Source organism: Choloepus didactylus, chromosome 7 (assembly GCF_015220235.1).
Source record: "Choloepus didactylus isolate mChoDid1 chromosome 7, mChoDid1.pri, whole genome shotgun sequence".
Lineage (NCBI taxonomy): Eukaryota > Metazoa > Chordata > Mammalia > Pilosa > Megalonychidae > Choloepus > Choloepus didactylus.
This window is the reverse complement of record NC_051313.1, coordinates 142554248-142572669: the sequence shown is the minus strand read 5'-3', so window position 1 is coordinate 142572669 and position 18422 is coordinate 142554248.

Here is an 18422-nt window from a genome sequence, read left to right as displayed (position 1 = left end):
CCCATGCCTTCATAAGCTGTTTAGCAGGTATGTGTTGAACATTTCTGTTTCATGGTCAAGACAGAATCAGAGGCCATGGATACTGACTGCTGATTTGTCTGATTTCTTCTGTCTATTTCCATGACTATGTCTACTGCCTCATCTTGATTATCAGCAGAACCTGGAAAGCCTACAAAAATAAGTGTTTTTTGGTTCATCTAGGAATAATACAGAAAATATTGCTATTATTTTTGGTGAAGAAAATCAATTTTGTACAGTTCATTTCAATCTAAATAAAATGTGAATTGTGTTTAAAAAAAAAAAAAAAAGAAGACATAGCTTCAGATATAAAATCCAGAAAGTGACCCAGAACACCAGTTCCAGCGATGCACCAGCTGGACAAGGTCTGCTAAATCCACAGGGACCATGCACTTGGTGAAACCAGGAGTCTGCATTCTGAAGTGAGTGAGTAAGCCTGCTGAATGTTGGCCAGCCACACTGCAGTGTGGGGAAACTGTGTGTTGGCATTTGGAGGCTTTTTTAAAAAGTACATTTTAAAAAAACCCAAAATCAGCTACCGATACAGCAGAGAGAACTGCACAGTGAAGCGTGGCAGGAACGGGCTGTGCAAATGCCTCAATATCTGGCATGGAAGATAGCCTTTTGCACACCTGTTGCTAATTGTCTCAGAGTGAGGAAGGCAGAGCTGAGCCAAAAGGGGAAAAAAACCACACCCCTTACAGCCATCTTCCTGGAGGGCTGGGAATGCTCCTGCCCGGCACCAGAGCCACAGCCCAGAGCTGCGCCAAAAAACCCAGTATGACGGGAAGTGCTTCCAGCAACGCACATACACGCCACAATATTGGGCGTGGACAATAGCCTTTCAGGCACCTGCAGCTAATTGTACCAGAGCTAGAAGGCAGTGCTGTGTGAAAAGGGGGAAATTAACCTGCCCCATTCAGCCATCCTTTCAGCAGGCTGGGAACACCCCTACATGGCCCGCTGGCCCAGAACTTCCCTTGAGGGATGGCGCACACTTCTGACATAGCACAACCTTCCCTCAGCAGAGGCCCTAGAAGGGCACAGTTTGGAAAAGGGACCTACTAGGAAATCCCAGGGACCATACGCCAATACCAAAGACTTGTGGGTCAACGGCAGAGACAATCTGTGGCGAGACTGAAATGAAGGTTTAGACTCTTGCAAAAGCCTTAAATCTCCTGGAACACCTGGGAGGTTTGATTGTTAAAGCTGCCCTCCTTCCCTAACTGCTCAGACACACACCCCATATTCAGGGCAGACAGCACAAACAACACACTCAAACTTGGTGCACCAGTTGGACTACACAAGAATCAGACCCCAACACGCCACAAAGACAAAGTTGGGGAGAACTGACTTGAGGGGAATAGGTGACTCGCGGACGCCATCTGCTGGTTAGTTAGAGAAATTGTACGCCACCAAGCTGGAGATCTGATAAATTAGAGCTTGGTGTCTGAATAATCCTATGTATCCTCAAAGAACCCTATCAAGTAAAGCAAATGCCAAGAGGCCAAAAACAACAGAAAATTTTAAAGCCTGTGATAAAACCAGATGATATGTGTAACCCAAACCCAAACACCCAAATCAAAAGATCAGAGGAGACACAGTACTTGGAAGAATTAATCAAAGAACTAAAGACAAACAATGAGAGCATGGCACAGGATATAAGGACATGAAGAAGAGCATGGCACAGGATATAAAGGGCATGAAGAAGACCCTAGAAGAGCATAAAGAAGAAATTTCAAGAGTAAATAAAAAAATAAGTGATCTTAGGGAGATAAAAGAAACTGGTGACCAAATTAAAAAGATTCTGGATACTCATAGTACAAGACTAGTGGAAGCTGAACAATGAATCAGTGACATCAAGGACCACAGAATGGAAAATGAAATAACAAAAGAAAGAATGGGGAAAAAATAAAAAAAATTGAAATGGACCTCAGGGATATGATAGATAAAATATAATGTCCAAATATTAGACTACTTGGTGTCCCAGAAGAGGAAGAGAAGGGTAAAGGTCTAGAAAGTGTATTCAAAGAAATTGTTGGGGAAAACTTCCCAAACCTTCTACACAATATAAATACACAAAGCATAAATGCTCAGCAAACTCCAAATAGAATAAATCCAAATAAACCCACTCCAAGACATATTCTGATCAGACAGTCAAATACTGAAGAGAAGGAGCAAGTTCTGAAAGCAGCAAGAGAAAAGCAATTCACCACATACAAAGGAAACAACATATGACTAAGTAGTGACTACTCAGTGGCCACCATGGAGGCAAGAAGGCAGTGGCATGACATATTTAAAATTCTGAAAGAGAAAAATTTCCAACCAAGAATACTTTATCCAGAAAAACTCTCCTTCAAATTTGAGGGAGAGCTTAAATTTTTTCACAGACAAACAAATGCTGAGAGATTTTGCTAATAAAAGACCTGCCCTACTGCAAATACTAAAGGGAGCCCTACCGACAGAGAAGCAAAGAAAGGAGAGAGAGATTTGGAGAAAGGTTCAGTACTAAAGAGATTCAATATTGGTTCATTAAAGGACATTAAGAGAGAGAGGGAAAAAAATATATCTGACAAACATAAACCAAAGGATAGGATGGCTGATTCAAGAAATGCCTTCATAGTAATAAAATTGAATGTAAATGGATTAAACTCCACAATTATATAAGATATAGATTGGCAGAAGGGATCAAAAAATATGAACCCTCAATATGCTGCATGCAAGAGACTCATCGTAGACAGAAGGACACAAAGAAATTGAAAGTGAAAGGATGGAAAAAATATTTCATGCAAGCTACAGCCAAAAGAAAGCAGGAGTAGCAATATTAATCTCAGATATAATAGACTTTAAATGCAAGAATGTTATGAGAGACAAAGAAGGCCAGTACATACTAATAAAAGGAGACAATTCAACAAGAAGAAATAACAATCATAAATGTTTATGCACCCAATCATTATGCCACAAAATACATGTGGCAAACACTGGCAAAACTAAAGGAAGCAATGGATGTTTTTGCAATAATTGTGGGAGACTTCAACACATCACTCTCTCCAAACAGAAGACCAATAAGGAAACTGAAAACCTAAACAATCTGATAAATGAATTTGATTTAACAGACATATATAGAACATTACATCCCAAATCACCAGAATACACATTCTTCTCTAGTGATCATGGAACTTTCTCCAGAATAGACCATATGCTGGGATATAAAACAAGCCTCAATAAATTTTAAAAAGTTGAGATCATTCAAAGCACATTCTCTGACCACAATGGAATACAATTAGAAGTCAATAACCATCAGAGACTTAGAGAATTCACAAACACCTGGAGGTTAAAAATGAGGGGGAGATGAAAACATTCCCAGATAATCAAAAGCTGAGGGATTTCATCACCAGTAGACCAGTCCTATAAGAAATGCTAAAGGGAATTGTGCAGGCTGAAAGGAAGGGACACTTAACAATTGACTGAAACCACATGGAGAAATAAAGATTTCCAGTAAAGATCATATGGTAAATATAAATACCAATACTACTGTATTTTTGATTTGTAACTCCACTATTTACTTCCTACAGGATCTAAAATACATAAAGTGTAATGATAAATCAGTGGTTTTGGACTCAATATAAAATACATAATTTTTGACAAGAACTACGTAAAGGTGGGGGAATGGAGGAGTATAGAAACATAGTTTATGTGTCCTATTGATGTTAAGTTGGTATCAAAGAAAACAAGATTGTTATAGATTTAAGATGCTAAATTTAAGCCCCACAGTAAACACAAAGAAAGCAGAGAATATGATCATAGAGATGAAAAATAGAGTATGGGTTACGAGAAGTGGGGGGGGGGGATATATAGCTTCAAACCACCACACACCACCCTATGGCCCCCCAAAAGATGTGTTCTTTCCATACACAAATTCATTCATTCCATCACAATATCCCCAAAGCCTTAAATCAGTTCAGTAATAATATAAAGAACAAAGTCTCATCAAAATCAATTGTTAGTGTGGTGTGTCCTGGGGCACAAGTCCCCTCCATCTGTGGACCTCTGAAACCCAAGGAACAAGTTATCTGTTTCCAATCAGAGCAATAGGTATTGGTTTGCCTACAATATTGTGACTCTCCACAAGATAGCAGTGTTCTGTAATATTCCAATTCTGAAAATGATTTGCAATAGTCCATCTTATTAGGAAAATCAGTCTTTTAGTTATTTGTTGTTTCCCTGGTTAAAAATATGAGTTTCACTTTAGTTCTTATTGATACCTAATCATTTGTGAGTGATATTAACAATGAACAGTTAAGTAGATACAAGTGAAAATGCTAACGCATACCAAGTATTTTTTCTTTACTGATTCATTTTATTGAAATTTCATTTGGTAAACCATACATAACAATATGTTAGAAAATAAATAAAAATTATGTGCTCTCTCTACTGCTAATATTTTAGTGTATGTCACTTTAAAAATTTTTAATAAACTTTATTTTTTAATAAACTTTTTATTTTGGAATCATTTTATGTTTACAGAAAAGTTGCTAAGATAGCACAGAGAGGTTCCATTTGCCCTGTGCCCAGCTTCCCCTATTAGTTGTATATTTGGGACAACTATTGAACTAATAGTGATACATTATTATTAATTAGGGCCCATACTTTAATCAGATTTCTTTAGTTTTCCCTAATGTCCCTTTCCTGTTCCAGACCCTCATTCAGGTACCACATTACATTTAGTCATCTTGTTACTTAGGCTCCTCTTGGCTGTGACAGTTTCTCAGACTCTCCCCTTGTTTTTGAAGACCTTGACAGTTTTGAGGAGGACTGACCAGATATTTTTTAGAATGTCCCTGAGTTGGATTTGTCTGATGTTTTTCTTATTATTAGACTGGGTTATTATTGTGAAGGAGGAAGACCACATAGGTAAAGTGGCATTCTTATCTCATCACATCAAGGGCACGTGTATCAATGTGACTTACCACTGTAGATGTTGATCTTGATCACCTGGCTGAGGAAATGTTTGCCAGGTTTCTCCACTGTAAAGTTAATTTTCCTTCCCTTTCTATTCAGTGTGCTTTGGAAGGAAGTCACCATGCATAGCCTGCAGTTAAGGAGTGGTGAGTTATGCTCCACCTCTTTTAGAGCAGGGTATGTACATAGACTATTTGAAATTCTACGTGGGTGATGTGGTAGTTTGAAGCTGTCCATACCCCAGAAAAACATGTTCTTAAATCTAATCCATTCCTGTGGGTGTAAACCCATGCTAAGTAGGACCTTTGGATGAGGCTACTTTAGTTAAGATGTGACCCACCTCATTCAGGGTGGTTCTTAATCCTTTATAAGCAGAATGAAACTCAGAGGGAGATAGATAAAACCACAGGAAGCAAGAAGCTGAAATTCAATCGACTCAGAAAAGAAGGGAGAAGCCAGGAGATGCCGCCTTGTGCCTTCCCATGTGACAGAGGAGCCAAGGACCAAGGACGATGGGCAGCCAGCCCCAACAACGCCAGTCATTGGGAAGAAAGCATCACCTTAATGAAGCCTTGACATGGACTTTCTTTTAGTCTCATAACCGTGAGTGACTTAATTCCTGTTTTTTAAACCAACCCATTGCATGGTATTTGCTTGAGCAGCCCAGGAAACTAAAACAGATTTTTCTCTTTGCCCCCATTTATTTAATCATTTATTTATTCATTTCAATGGACTCATGGATATTTATTTTATACTTTGGTTTATAATCCAATACTACTTTATTTTTTTGCTCAAAATATTCCAGCTTTGGGAGTTCTTTCCTGTCACTCTATGTCCCTTTGACATTGTGTAGTTTGGGGTTTGTTTTTTTGTTTGTTTGTTTTTTGTCACTTCCTTGCTTTCTGGCACTCTAAGATACTCTCAGCTCATCTTATTTATTCCCTGCCTTAGCCATAGAATCAGGCATTTCTCCAAGGAGCCCTGACAACTGTTCTAAATAGATGATTTTCTCCTCCTCCTCCTCTTTTTTGTTATCTGTTGGTTTGGTTGATAGTTATTTTGCTGCCTTTGTAAACATGCCACACAGTGAGATATCTTTTCAGCATGAATATCTGCTTTCTTCAAAAATATGATATTTGGTGTTGGGAAATGTGGAATAATAGGGTATTAAATCAGATGTATATGATCTAAGGTAAGATTAAGGAGGATTCCATACCAGGAAAAACATCTTTCTCCTATGTTGTTTTTCTCATCCTTTCCAAAGTCAAAATTTGTAGCACATTTCCAGTAACAGTGCATGAACTTTTATTTTAAACTTTATCAAAAAATTAAAAAAAAACAAACAATAAAAAATTTTCAAACAAAACGAAGGATTAAGAAAAACAAATAATCTAAAATAACTACTTTGCTTTGAACATGTTCCTACCCTACCCCAAGAAAATTAACGAACCATAATCAAACAATGGAATAAGAAAAATAAACAATCTAAAATACTACATTGCTTCCAACATGTTCCTACTATATCTGAAGAAAATTAATAAACCATAATCAAAGGCATAAGAAAAACCACATAACCTAGAATAACCTCATTGAAGCTAATTTTTTAAATGCAATGACTTTTTTTTACTTTATCAAAAATTAAAAAAATTCAAACAAAACAAAGGAATAAGAAAAACAACCTAAAATACTGCTTTTCATCCAATATGTCCCTGCCGTACCCCAAGAAAATTAACAAACCCCAATAAAACAAAAGAATAAGAAAAACAAATAATCTAAAATAACTACATTGCTTCCAACATGTTCCTACCATACCCCAGAAAATTAACAGTGCAAGAACTTTTAACATGGGTTATTGTATTATAGCCTTAAACTTGGGCTCTATTTTCTTTCCCTACCTGTATGCTCCTTTTACCCAGCTTTTTCAGCTGTTCATTTGATTTGATTGTATGTGTTTGTATTTTCAGAGTTTTTTAAAAATGGTGAAAGTAAATAGATCAATGCAATTTAAATGAGGACATGGCACAGGGCTATTTTAGATGTTATGCCAGATTTAGTCCCCCCACCCCCACCCCGTTCAATACGTTTTCATTTCCTAAACCCCTTCACAGGCCACCAGACGATGCATTCTGAGTCTCTCTAGGTACAGGGGCTGTGAAACCTTCTTGGAAAGTTCATTTGCCACAGTCTTGCATTAAAAAAAAACAAAATGCTAGAGTTTATTCCCACTCACATTGTGTTTTATATCTTTGGAATTGGTGAGAAGTTGTGATAGCCAAATGAAAATTTTAAGTCCCCAAATTTTCTTTTGAAATCATCACATTTTATTTTATTTTGTTTCTAACTCACATTTTGAAATATTCCAAGCCTACGGAAAATTTGCAAGAATAGTATAATGAACACTCATATACCCTTCACCTGGATTTTGCCACATTTTGCTTTCTCTCTCTACATATATTAGTATTATTGTTTGTAGCTGCCATTGTGCTATTCTCAGATTTGCTGAACCACTTCATAGTAAATTGCAGGCACAGTGACCCTTCACTCCTAAGAACAAGAATATTCTCTTACAATGACCACGATATGATAATCAAATGCTGGGAAGTTTAACACTGATAAAATACTGTCATCTCATATACAGTCCATATCCAAATTCTGCCAGTTGTTCCTATAGCATCCATGATAGCAATTTTTTTTTCCCAATCCAGAGTCTAATCCAGGTCACACATTGCTTTTCGCTGTCATGTCTTTCATCTCTGCTAAACTGGAACAGTTCCTTAGCTTATCCTAGTTCTTCCAGACCTTGATAATTTTTGAAGGTCCTGTGCAGGCCACTTGCTTTGTAAAATGTATCTCAGGCTGGCCTGTCCTATTGTTTCCTTCTGATTTGATTCGGGTTTTGCGCTGTGGCAGGAATATCCCCTCTGAAAAGCTGTGCGGTGTGCCTCTCCAGGCATCCTATCAGGAGGCACATGCTGTCAGTCTGCCACGTTGCTAGTGATGTGAGCTTTGGTCAAGGTGTCAGCAAGGCCATGCCTTCTCGTCAATGTCTGTAGTGTTCTGGTCCTGGCTTGCCAAAATCCTTGAGGTCCCTTGGCTTGCATCTCTGCCTCTCATCCCATGAGGATCTCTCACTCCCTGTGTTTGCTCTTCTGGTTTCTACTGACTTCCAGATTCTGGCTCTTCTGGCTACATCTGAATTTCCTGTCTTAATAAGGCTTCCAGTCATATGGAGTAAGACCTACTTTCATTTGGTTTGGCCACACCTAACTAGGATTTTAGAAGATCCTATTCACAAATGAGTCTGCACCTTAAAATTGATAATACAGCTTCAAAGGGTCCTTGTTGCAAATAAGTTCACACTCACAGGACCTCACATTAATCTTAAGAACATGTTTTTGTTAAGGACAAAATTCAGTCTATCTATATATTTATATTACACACATATCTCCATCTCTCATTTATCCTCTATCTATATTTAAAGAACAATGTCTTCCTACTGATACCTCTAATTGCAATCCAACACCACAGGTTCTTTTCTTCATTCCCCAGCTCCATAATTTTAACTTGCTTTTCCTACAGAGAAATCTCCAGCCCCTCAAATTTCAATATACTCACTCATTTGCTCAGTCTTACAGTGCACAAAAAATGGTTGCAGAATGGCTGCACCCATATCACTAGCTACAATGAAGCCACTCAAATAAGGTTCAAGGTATTTCTGTGGGTATATAGTCAAAGGGCTGTGTTCAAAAGTTACTTGGACTACTTATTTTTGTCTTTTGTGGTTATGTATTTGATTTGATATACAGTTAGGTCAAGACTGAAGTTGACATCCTCGAAGAATCTGAAGAAAATCCACCATTGGGAAGTTCAGTATTTTAATGCAATTAACAACTCAAAGTTGTTCTAATCTCTACTATTGATACGTGCAACTACAGAAGATCCTGCTAGTTGAATGCATATTACTATTATTATTTTTTCATTGTAGCATCATCAGTGTTGGTATTTTCTCTTCCCCTCATCCCCTCTCCCTTTACGTTCTTCTTATATCCACTCTGGTAGGGCTGCCATGTTGTAGAATGAGAGCGGAGCTGGGTGGGTTGGGTATTAGGAGCATGAAGTTTACCACAAACTGGCTGTATGATGGTGGCAAGTAGCTGAACTTCCTCCCATTTTTTATTTTCTAACTATTATTAAAATTTATATTAAAATTCTGCTTTTATATTCTTATCTAACTATTCCAAAGAGGACCTTGCCTAGTGTACTTTTAGGAAAATGCAGGTTTACAACTCCTCAAAGAAATATGAAATATGGACAAAAATCTACAAATGCAACCATTTAAGGGAGTTGAGTACTTCCAGTTGCTTAGGCCAAAAATCTTGGCAAATTTTCTCTTTCTCCTGCACCCCCAACCAATTTGTCCATCAAATTCTGCAGGCTCTACCTTCAAAATACATCCAGATTCTGATTACTCCTTCCCACATCCACTGTTGGTCCAAATCACCATTTATTGCAATAGCTTCCTACAGGTCTCCTTCCTTCCACTCTTGTCCCTTACTGTAGAGGGCGATTAAGGTAGCATGTATAAAATCCACCCTCAGCAATGCCGGAAATATGCAACATGGCCGCCAGGGCTGATGCAACAACAGCTTAAGTTACCCTCAGCCTTCTTTACGGAAGTAGTTCGTGCCAAAAGTGCTAACCTTACATCTGCCATCTACCCTAGCAACAGCAGCCACCAATCCTAGACCGCCACGAGCCCTTGCTAGCCACTTCCCCTTCTCCTAGAGTATATATACTCTGCCTCTTCAATAAAATTTTGCAGCTTGATCAGAAACCTGTCTTGCTGTCGTTCCTCGCGTCTCTTGTCCCATACCATTCCTCCCTCACAGGATTCGGAGTCTCCGTTGAACGTCCCGCGGGCCGGGACACCTTACAGTCTATGCTCAACACAGCAATTAGAATGAACCTATTAAAACACAAATCACATTATGTCATTCCTCTGCCCAAAACTTTCCGATGGCGTCCATCTCATTCAGAGGAAAGCCAGAGTCCTTCCATTGGGTTTATAAGGGCCCGTAAAAGCTGGCCCCGATTATTTCTCTTGGCCTTTCTCCTATTATTCTTGCCCTTGTTCACTTTGCTCTGGCCACACTGCTATCACGCTCTTGTGCAAGGAGGCCAGGCACATCCCCACCTCAGGGCCTTTGCACAGCCGTGCCCTGTAGCTGGAGCTCTCTTCCTGAGAGATCTCATGGCTCCCTCCCTCATCTCTTTCTAGTTTTTGCCTACCGATGGGAATGAACTGATCAGTATTTAAAATTGCAAGCTATCCAGCAAGCAACCTCTATCCACTTTCCTTGCTAAATTTTTTTTTCATGGCACTTACCTTGTAATACCCTATATAATTAATTATTCATTTTGTTTATTGTTTGTTTTCCTCTCCATCCCCACTAGACTATAATCTTCACAGGGTAGGGATTTCATGAGTTATGGTCATTGTTGTTTCTATAACACCTAGAAGAGTGTTTGGCACATAGCAGGTGCTCATTAAACATTTGTTGAATGAATGAATGAATGAATGACTCAGATTCTGCCTGCTAGCAGCTTATGTTCTAGAATGGGACTTTGCAGTTTACTTAAGAAACATATAGTCTAGTAGGGGCTATGTGTTTTAGGTTTGATTTACTTTCATTGTTATATAGAGATTCTTAACAAATTGTTTCTTGGGTTTGTTTTTCTGAGCAGCTGCTTTGCATGAGAGGCATTTTATTTTTTAAATGTCTTTTATTAACTTTTCTTTTTATTAGAGCAGCTGTAGGTTCACAGAAACATCATTCAGAACATACAGAGTTCCCATATACTGCCTCCCCCCAAATACACTTTTCACTATTATCAACACTTTGCATTAGTGTAGTACCTTTTCTACAACTGATGAACAGATATCACTAAATTCATATAGTTAAGTGCAGTCCATATTTTACATTAGGGTTCACTCTTTGTGTCGTGCAGTTCTATGGGTTTTTAAAAAATCTTTATCCTAGTAACATGTAAACAAACTAAAATTCCCCACATTAACCACTTACAGGTAAATAATATTTGGTATTAATTGCATTCAAAATGTTGTGCTACCATCAACACCATCCATTACCAAAACTTTTTCATCACCCCAAACAGAAACTCTATACCAATTGAGCATTAACTCCCCATTTCCCACCCTGCCCCCTGGTAACCTGTATTCTAATTTCTGACTCTATGAATTTGCATATTCTATTTCACATAGGTGAGAACATTTATGTCTCTCCTTTCATGTCTGGCTTATTGCGCTCAACATGATGTCTTCCATCATGTTGTAGCATGTATCAGAGCTTCATTTCTTTTTCTGGCTGAATATTATTTCATTGTATAGAGACATCACATTTTGTTTATCCATTCATTTGTTGACAGACACTTGGGTTGCTTCTATCTTTTGACAATTGTGAATAATGCTGCTAAGAACATCGGTGTGCAAATAATCTGTTTGAGCCCCTGCTTTCAATTTTTTGGGGTATATCCCTAGAAGTGGACTTGCCGGGCCGTGTGGTAATTATAAGAGGTGTATTAAATTTTATTTTTAAAATATAACATTTATTTTCAATGTTTAAAATACAAATAAAAAGTAAGAAAGTGGAAAACACAAGCAAGTTTAAAAGGAGAAAATATATTATTTTCCTCTCCTTACTGTTGAATATGTTGATATATTTCTTTCCATTTTTAATTATAGTAACATATATACAACTCAAAATTTCCCATTTTAACCAGTTTCAGGTGTACAATTCAGTAGCCTTTATTACATCTATGATATTGTGGTACCGTTACCAATATCCATTACCCCAACTTTTTCAACAACTCAAACCTCTCCATTTTTAAAACCAGTATCTTTGCTTATAAAATAGAAACTGGTATCACTGAAGAAACCAGTTCCTCAAATTACATAAAAAAAAATGCAATGCTTTTCCAAACAACCCCTTAAACCCCGGACATAAAGGAAACAGCTTCACATCACATGTAAATAGATTTTCTACTAAAGTGAGAATATGTGAGAATGTATTGGGTTTCCTAGTGTCCTCAGCTTGTTGCTTTTTATAAGAGCAAGAATGTCAGTGCCATTCAATTATCCACAACAACAACTTAGTTAAGTGGCATCCGCTCCCTGTTCTGGGACCTTTTGCACTTACTTTGTGGTGGTCCCAGAGGTTGCAGGCAGAAACTAGGGAGGCCCCATATGGAGATCAAAAGCTAGCTAACCCCAAACACTCACTGGAACCGAAGGCACACAAAACATCCCAATGCATGAACTTTATAGTCTCCCAAAGGGTCCCAGGCAGGGATGGGAATCTGAGATATGGTCTGTCTGTCAATAAGTAACTATTTCACTGAATTACGTTTGAATAGACTCTTCAGTTCACTTCGTCCCTTTCATAAACAAATCTTGAGGTTGTCTCGCTTAGGAGGAAGTAATAAATTATATCGCCTCAAGTACATTTGTTTCTGTCAAAACGAATTTGTGGAACTGATCTTTATCAATATGTTTCTAGGTCCAGCAACTTTGTTGATAGTTTTATTCACTGACTTAGAAGGTTTTTACAGTAATATGATATATCATGAAGTTCGTGCCCAAAATGAAATTGAAGAGGCCTGAAATAAAATTTTTAAAATACTAGAGAACATAATAAAGAAAGGCGATTATTAAAATTTTTATTCCATTTCCAGCTTCTTTGATTTCTTAAGGTGTATACTTCTTGATTTGGATAACAATGGGACAGTTGGGGGAGGTTGTGTTTTACTCAGGAAATTCATGCAGTTTTTTAAGCAGAGGAGGTAAATATAAGCTGAAGATTTTTAAAACACTGCATAAGCCTTCAATTTGTAAGTGTAGTTTTTAAACGGCTTCATACTGACATTTTAGAGAGATTTATTAAGATACCTGTTGCTTTTATTTATGTCCAAGTCTATGGTCTTTCTATAGAAGAAATGTTTGTTCTGGTAAGTTCACCAGTTACATAAATTAAAAATTAGACTTAGCCCAATCCACTAGGTATGTTGATAATAACTGCTGCTCAGCTTTTGTTTGTTTTTGTACAGTCACACAAGGCCTAAATCTTGGGTGAATGAGGAAAAGGAAACTACTATTCCTGAGGAAAAATGCTCACCCTTTCCACGTAAAGACATAAAGACAAGACTAAATGGCAAACGTGAAGGAAGCTGATTCTGGCTGCAGAACTTAGATGAGGTTCAGCAGTTGGGTAAAACAGGGATCCTTGGTGAGGCTGAAGGCAAAAGGATTGGCTGAAAGTTTGTCAAAGTAGCAGTTAGACACCAGATCTTGTCCTATATCCCACTCAACCAGGCGACTGCCCCTCCTTTGCACAGAAGGCACACGTGACACCCCTTGAAAATAGGAGGGTTAACAGACAGATGCGTTTTGAATCCTGAGACCTGAGTCCACTTCTTCTGTTTGGTTTCCAGAAAGCTGGTGGCTGGCTTATGCCTGCGTAAGAGATTAGAAAATTCCTCTCTGGGAAAATGGATTAAACCATGAACAAGTCCACTGACAGCTAAGTCCGCTCATTGGCAAGCCCCACCCAAATAAGAAACACATGCTATTTGAAGAAATTCTGTAATTCAGCAGGAAAAAAAAGACAATGCAGGGAAGCTTAAAAATAAACCACAACTAGGCCCCTGCAAATGTCAAGGGCCATTGCTTCTGGGCTTTTGGGCAGAAGAGACAGGGCTTAATGGGGAGGGAGTGTTGTGCGGAGGTGGGAGGGTGATGGAATTTCTCTATAAAAGGGGAAAATAATAACCAACTGGTTAGGGCCAATATTTTTGTTGTAAATAGTACTTGACATGGATATTACATTAAATTCTGATGTCTACTATATAAAAAAATAAACTACAAGTATACTTAATACACTGCAAGACATAAAGAGGAAATCTTGTATCCATGGAACAGGGGAAGGATTCTATTAAAAAAAAAAAAGGTAACATTTGGAAAACAAGAAAGGCCTCTTGGCAAATAAAACCAGAATAGCTGGAATTCAAAATAAATTCTGTAACAGTGGGAGACAAACTTAAGGAAACCTCCTGAAAACTGGAACAATTTAGCACATAGTTAAAAAAAAAAATAGCAGGAGAGAAAAGATGAGAAAATGAGAGGACCAATTCAGCAATCTTTCCTCGGACTAAAGGAAGTGCAGAAAAGGAAAGAAAAGAGGAAACAGAAAGGGATCAAATATCAAAGAAGTAATACGAGAATAACACAGAATTTAAGGACACTTATTACCAGATTGAAAGAGCCCACCAAATGCCCAGTGAAAGAATAGGGGGAAACACACACATCGACACAAGGTTGTGAAATTTCAAACAACTAGTGGTAAATAGAAGATTCTAAAAGCTTCAAAAGATTAAAAACAGATCACACACATGTGACTAGAAATCGCAATGGTAGCTGATGCTGGAAAGCAGGGAAAAAGCCAAACAAACAGAAAAGAGCAATGGCTTCAAAACCTGAGGAAAAAAAGGATTTTGTACCTTAAGTTTGAAACTCAAGCCATCCCTCAAGTTTGCAGTTTGCTCCCTTTCTCTCACAACTTCTGAGGCATCCTTTCTCAGAGTGCCCCTGGAGGATGTGATCTGTCAAGGAGAGAGAAATCAATAAAGAAAATGTAGGGGAAAAAAACAAGCAAACAAACAAACCAGGATAGTAGTGAAAGGAAGAAATAGCCATATAAACATATGGTTTAGAAATAGGGCAATAAATATCAGAAGAAATGCATGAGAGGCTTGAAAGTGGTTAGGGGCAACCCAGGGACTGCTAAGCTTATTACACTATTTGATATATATGTAGGGGTATATGTGTATACCCCTACATACATATATAGTTAGGAGTAATTTTAGAAAAAAATAATCTTTAAACTTTTAATGGCTTCCTAGTGGTATTACCAATTACAATGAAGATTCTGTTATATCAAAATACTGATTTGAATGAATTCTTTATTTCATCTGAATAAAGAATCATCTTAGAGTCATCAAATATGTTTGCAATTTAAATTAAGCATCACTTCCTTTTCACGGCTGGGATAAGTCACGCCTAAGTGCCTTCTGTTAGTTAAGGATGATTGAACGGTAAAGCAAAAATGGCACACACACAATCACTTATGAAGAATGACGGTTCAGGATATCTACTATTGTTAAATCTGACTAACTCTCTAAATGAAGAGCTATCTAGAAAATCCAACTCTCTTTTTTTCCCCATCTTAATATACACAATTCCAGATTTTTAACTTTGGAGCAATTTGTATTATATTGGCAATTACCTCAATTTTCATTTTCACTTTGAAGATAAGGATTTAATTTATGCTTTAAGCCAAACAACAAATGCTGTAGGAGGAATATCATTGGATTCTATTAGTGCACATTACTCTTTTGTTGGGTCATTTTAGGAGAAAGTTACGGCCTTAAAACATGCTTGTGCACTACTCTTTTCTTTGCATTACCAAGATGCTATGGAATACTAAGTACTCTACAATGTGCAATATTAATTAATACTCCTTCTATAAACCTAAAAATTTTTTATTTTTTTTAAATAGAGAGGCTATAGATTTACAGAAAACTCATGTAGAAAATACAGCATTACCATATGTTCCCCTATTGTTGACACTTTGCATTAGTGCAGTGCCTTTGTTACAATTCCTGAAAGAATATTAAAATATTAGAGTTAATGATCATTTATAGTTTACATTAGGTGTATTTTTCCCATATGTCATCTTATTAACACTTCAAAATAGTGTTGTACATTTGTTATAATTCATGAAAGAGCATTCTTATATTTGTACTATTAACTACAGTCCATCATCCAAAACAGGGTTAACCGCATTATAGTCTCATGTTTTATCTTCTAACTTTCCTTCTAGTAACATACGCAATCCAAAACTTTCCCTTTCAACCACATTCACCAAAGTAATTCAGTGCCGTTAATTATACTCACAATAATGTGCTAGTATCACCACTATCCATTTCAAAACATCTACAATCAACCTTAATAGAAATTCTGCACAAATTAAGCATCAGCTCCCTTTTCCCTGCACCTATTCTATACCCTGATAACCTATATTCTAGATTCTGACTCTAACGGTTTGCTTATTATAATTAGTTAATATCAGTGAGATCATACTATATTTGTTCTTGTGTGTCTGGCTTATTTGACTCGACATAATGTCCTCAAGTTTCATCCATGTTGTCACATGCATCAGGATTTCATTCCTTCTTACAGCTGAATAATATTCCATCATTTGTATACACCACATTTTGTTTATCCATTCATTGGTTGATGGAGACTTGGGTTGCTTCCAACTTCTGGCAATTGTGAATAATACCTCTATGTTGGTGTGCAAATGTCTGTTTGAGTCCCTGTGTTCAGTTCTTCTGGGTATATAGCTAGTAGTGGGATCGCTGGATCATGTGGCAATTTTATACTTAGCTTCCTGAGAAATCGCCAAACTGTCTTCCACAGCAGCTGCACAATTCTCCATTATCACCAGCAGTGAATGAGTGTCCCTATTTCTCCACACCCTCTCCAGCACTTGTAGTTTCTGTTTTTTTAATAGTGACCATTCTAGTAGGTGTGAAATGATATCTCATTGTGGTTTTGATTTGCATTTCCCTAACAGCTAGTGAGGTTGAACATCTTCTCAAATGGCTTTTTAGCCATTTGTACTTTCTCTTTGGAAAAATGTCTATTCAAGTCTTTTGCCCAATTTTTAATTGGGTGGTTTGTCTTTTTATTGTTGAGTTGTAGGATTTCTTTATATATTCTGGATAGTAAATCCTTATCACATATGTAGTTTCCAAATATTTTCTCCCATTAGGTAGGCTGCCTTTTCACTTTCTTGACATAGTCCTTTGAAGCACAAACATATTTAATTTTGAGGAGGCCCCATTTATATATATTTTTTCTTTCATTGCTTTTGCTTTGGGTGTAAAGTCTAAGAAACCACCACCTACCACAATATCTTGAAGTTGCTTCCCCATATTTTCTTCTAGGAGTTTTATGGTCCTGGCTCTTATATTTAGGTCATTGATCCATTTTGAGTTAAGTTTTGTATAAGGTGTGAGATAAGGGTCCTCTTTCATTCTTCTGGCTGTGGATAACTAGTTCTCCCAGCACCATTTGTTAAAGAGACTTTTCTGTCCCAGATGAGTGGATTCGGCAGACATGTCAAAAATCAAATGACTATAGATGGGAAGGTCTATTTCAAAAGTCTCATTTTGATTCCATTGATCAACATTTCTATCTGAATGCCAGTACTGTGCTGGTTTGACCACTGTAGCTTTGTGGAAGTGTGAGTCCTCCAACTTCTTTCATCTTTCTCAAGATATTTTTGGCTATTTGGGGCTCCTTGCCCTTCCAAATAAATTTGATGATTGGCTTTTCCATTTCTGCAAAGTGGACTGTTGGAATTTTGATTGGGATTGCACTGAATCTGTAAATCAATTTGGGTAGAATTGACATCTTAACAATATTTAGAATTCCAACCCATGAACATGGAATGGCCTTGCATTTATTTAGGTCTTCTTTGATTTCCTTTAATTTTGTGGATTTACGGGTCCTTTACATCCTTGGTTAAATTTATTCCTAGATGTTTGATTCTTTTAGTTGCTATTGTAAATGAAATTTTTGTCCTTGATTTCCTCCTCAGATTTCTCATTACTAATGTATAGAAGAAACACTACTGATTTTCACGTGTTGATCTTATATCCTGCCACTTGGTTGAACTCACTTATTAGGTCTAGTAACTTTGCTGTAGACTTTTTGGGACTTTCTAAATATAAGATTATGTCATCTACAAATAATGACCATTTTACTTCTTTCCTTTCCAATTTGGATGCCTTTTATTTCTTCTTCTTGCCTAATTTCTCTAGCTAGAACTTCTAGCACAAAGTTTTATTACAGAGGTCACAGTGGACATACTTGTCATGTTGCAGTTCACTTTCAGGCTGCAAGACTACCTTTAGTATTTCTTGTAGGACAGGTCTCTTGTTAATGAACTCTCTCAACTTCTGCTTATCTGTGACTATCTTAAGCTCTCCTCAGTTTTGAAGGACAGTTTTGCTAGGTAAATAATTTTTGACTGGCATTTTTCTATTTCAGTAACCTTAAATATATCATACAACTGCCTTCTTGCCTCCATGAGAAATTGGCACTTAATCTTATTATTGTTTCCTTGTATGTGACAAATTGCTTTTCTCTTGCTGTTTTCAGGATTCTCTATATTTGGCATTTGATGTTCTGATTAGCATGTGTCTCCACATAGGTCTACTAGGACTTACTCTATTTGGAATACGTTGCACTTCTTGGACATGTATATTTATGTGTTTTATAAGAGTTGGGAAATATTTGGTCA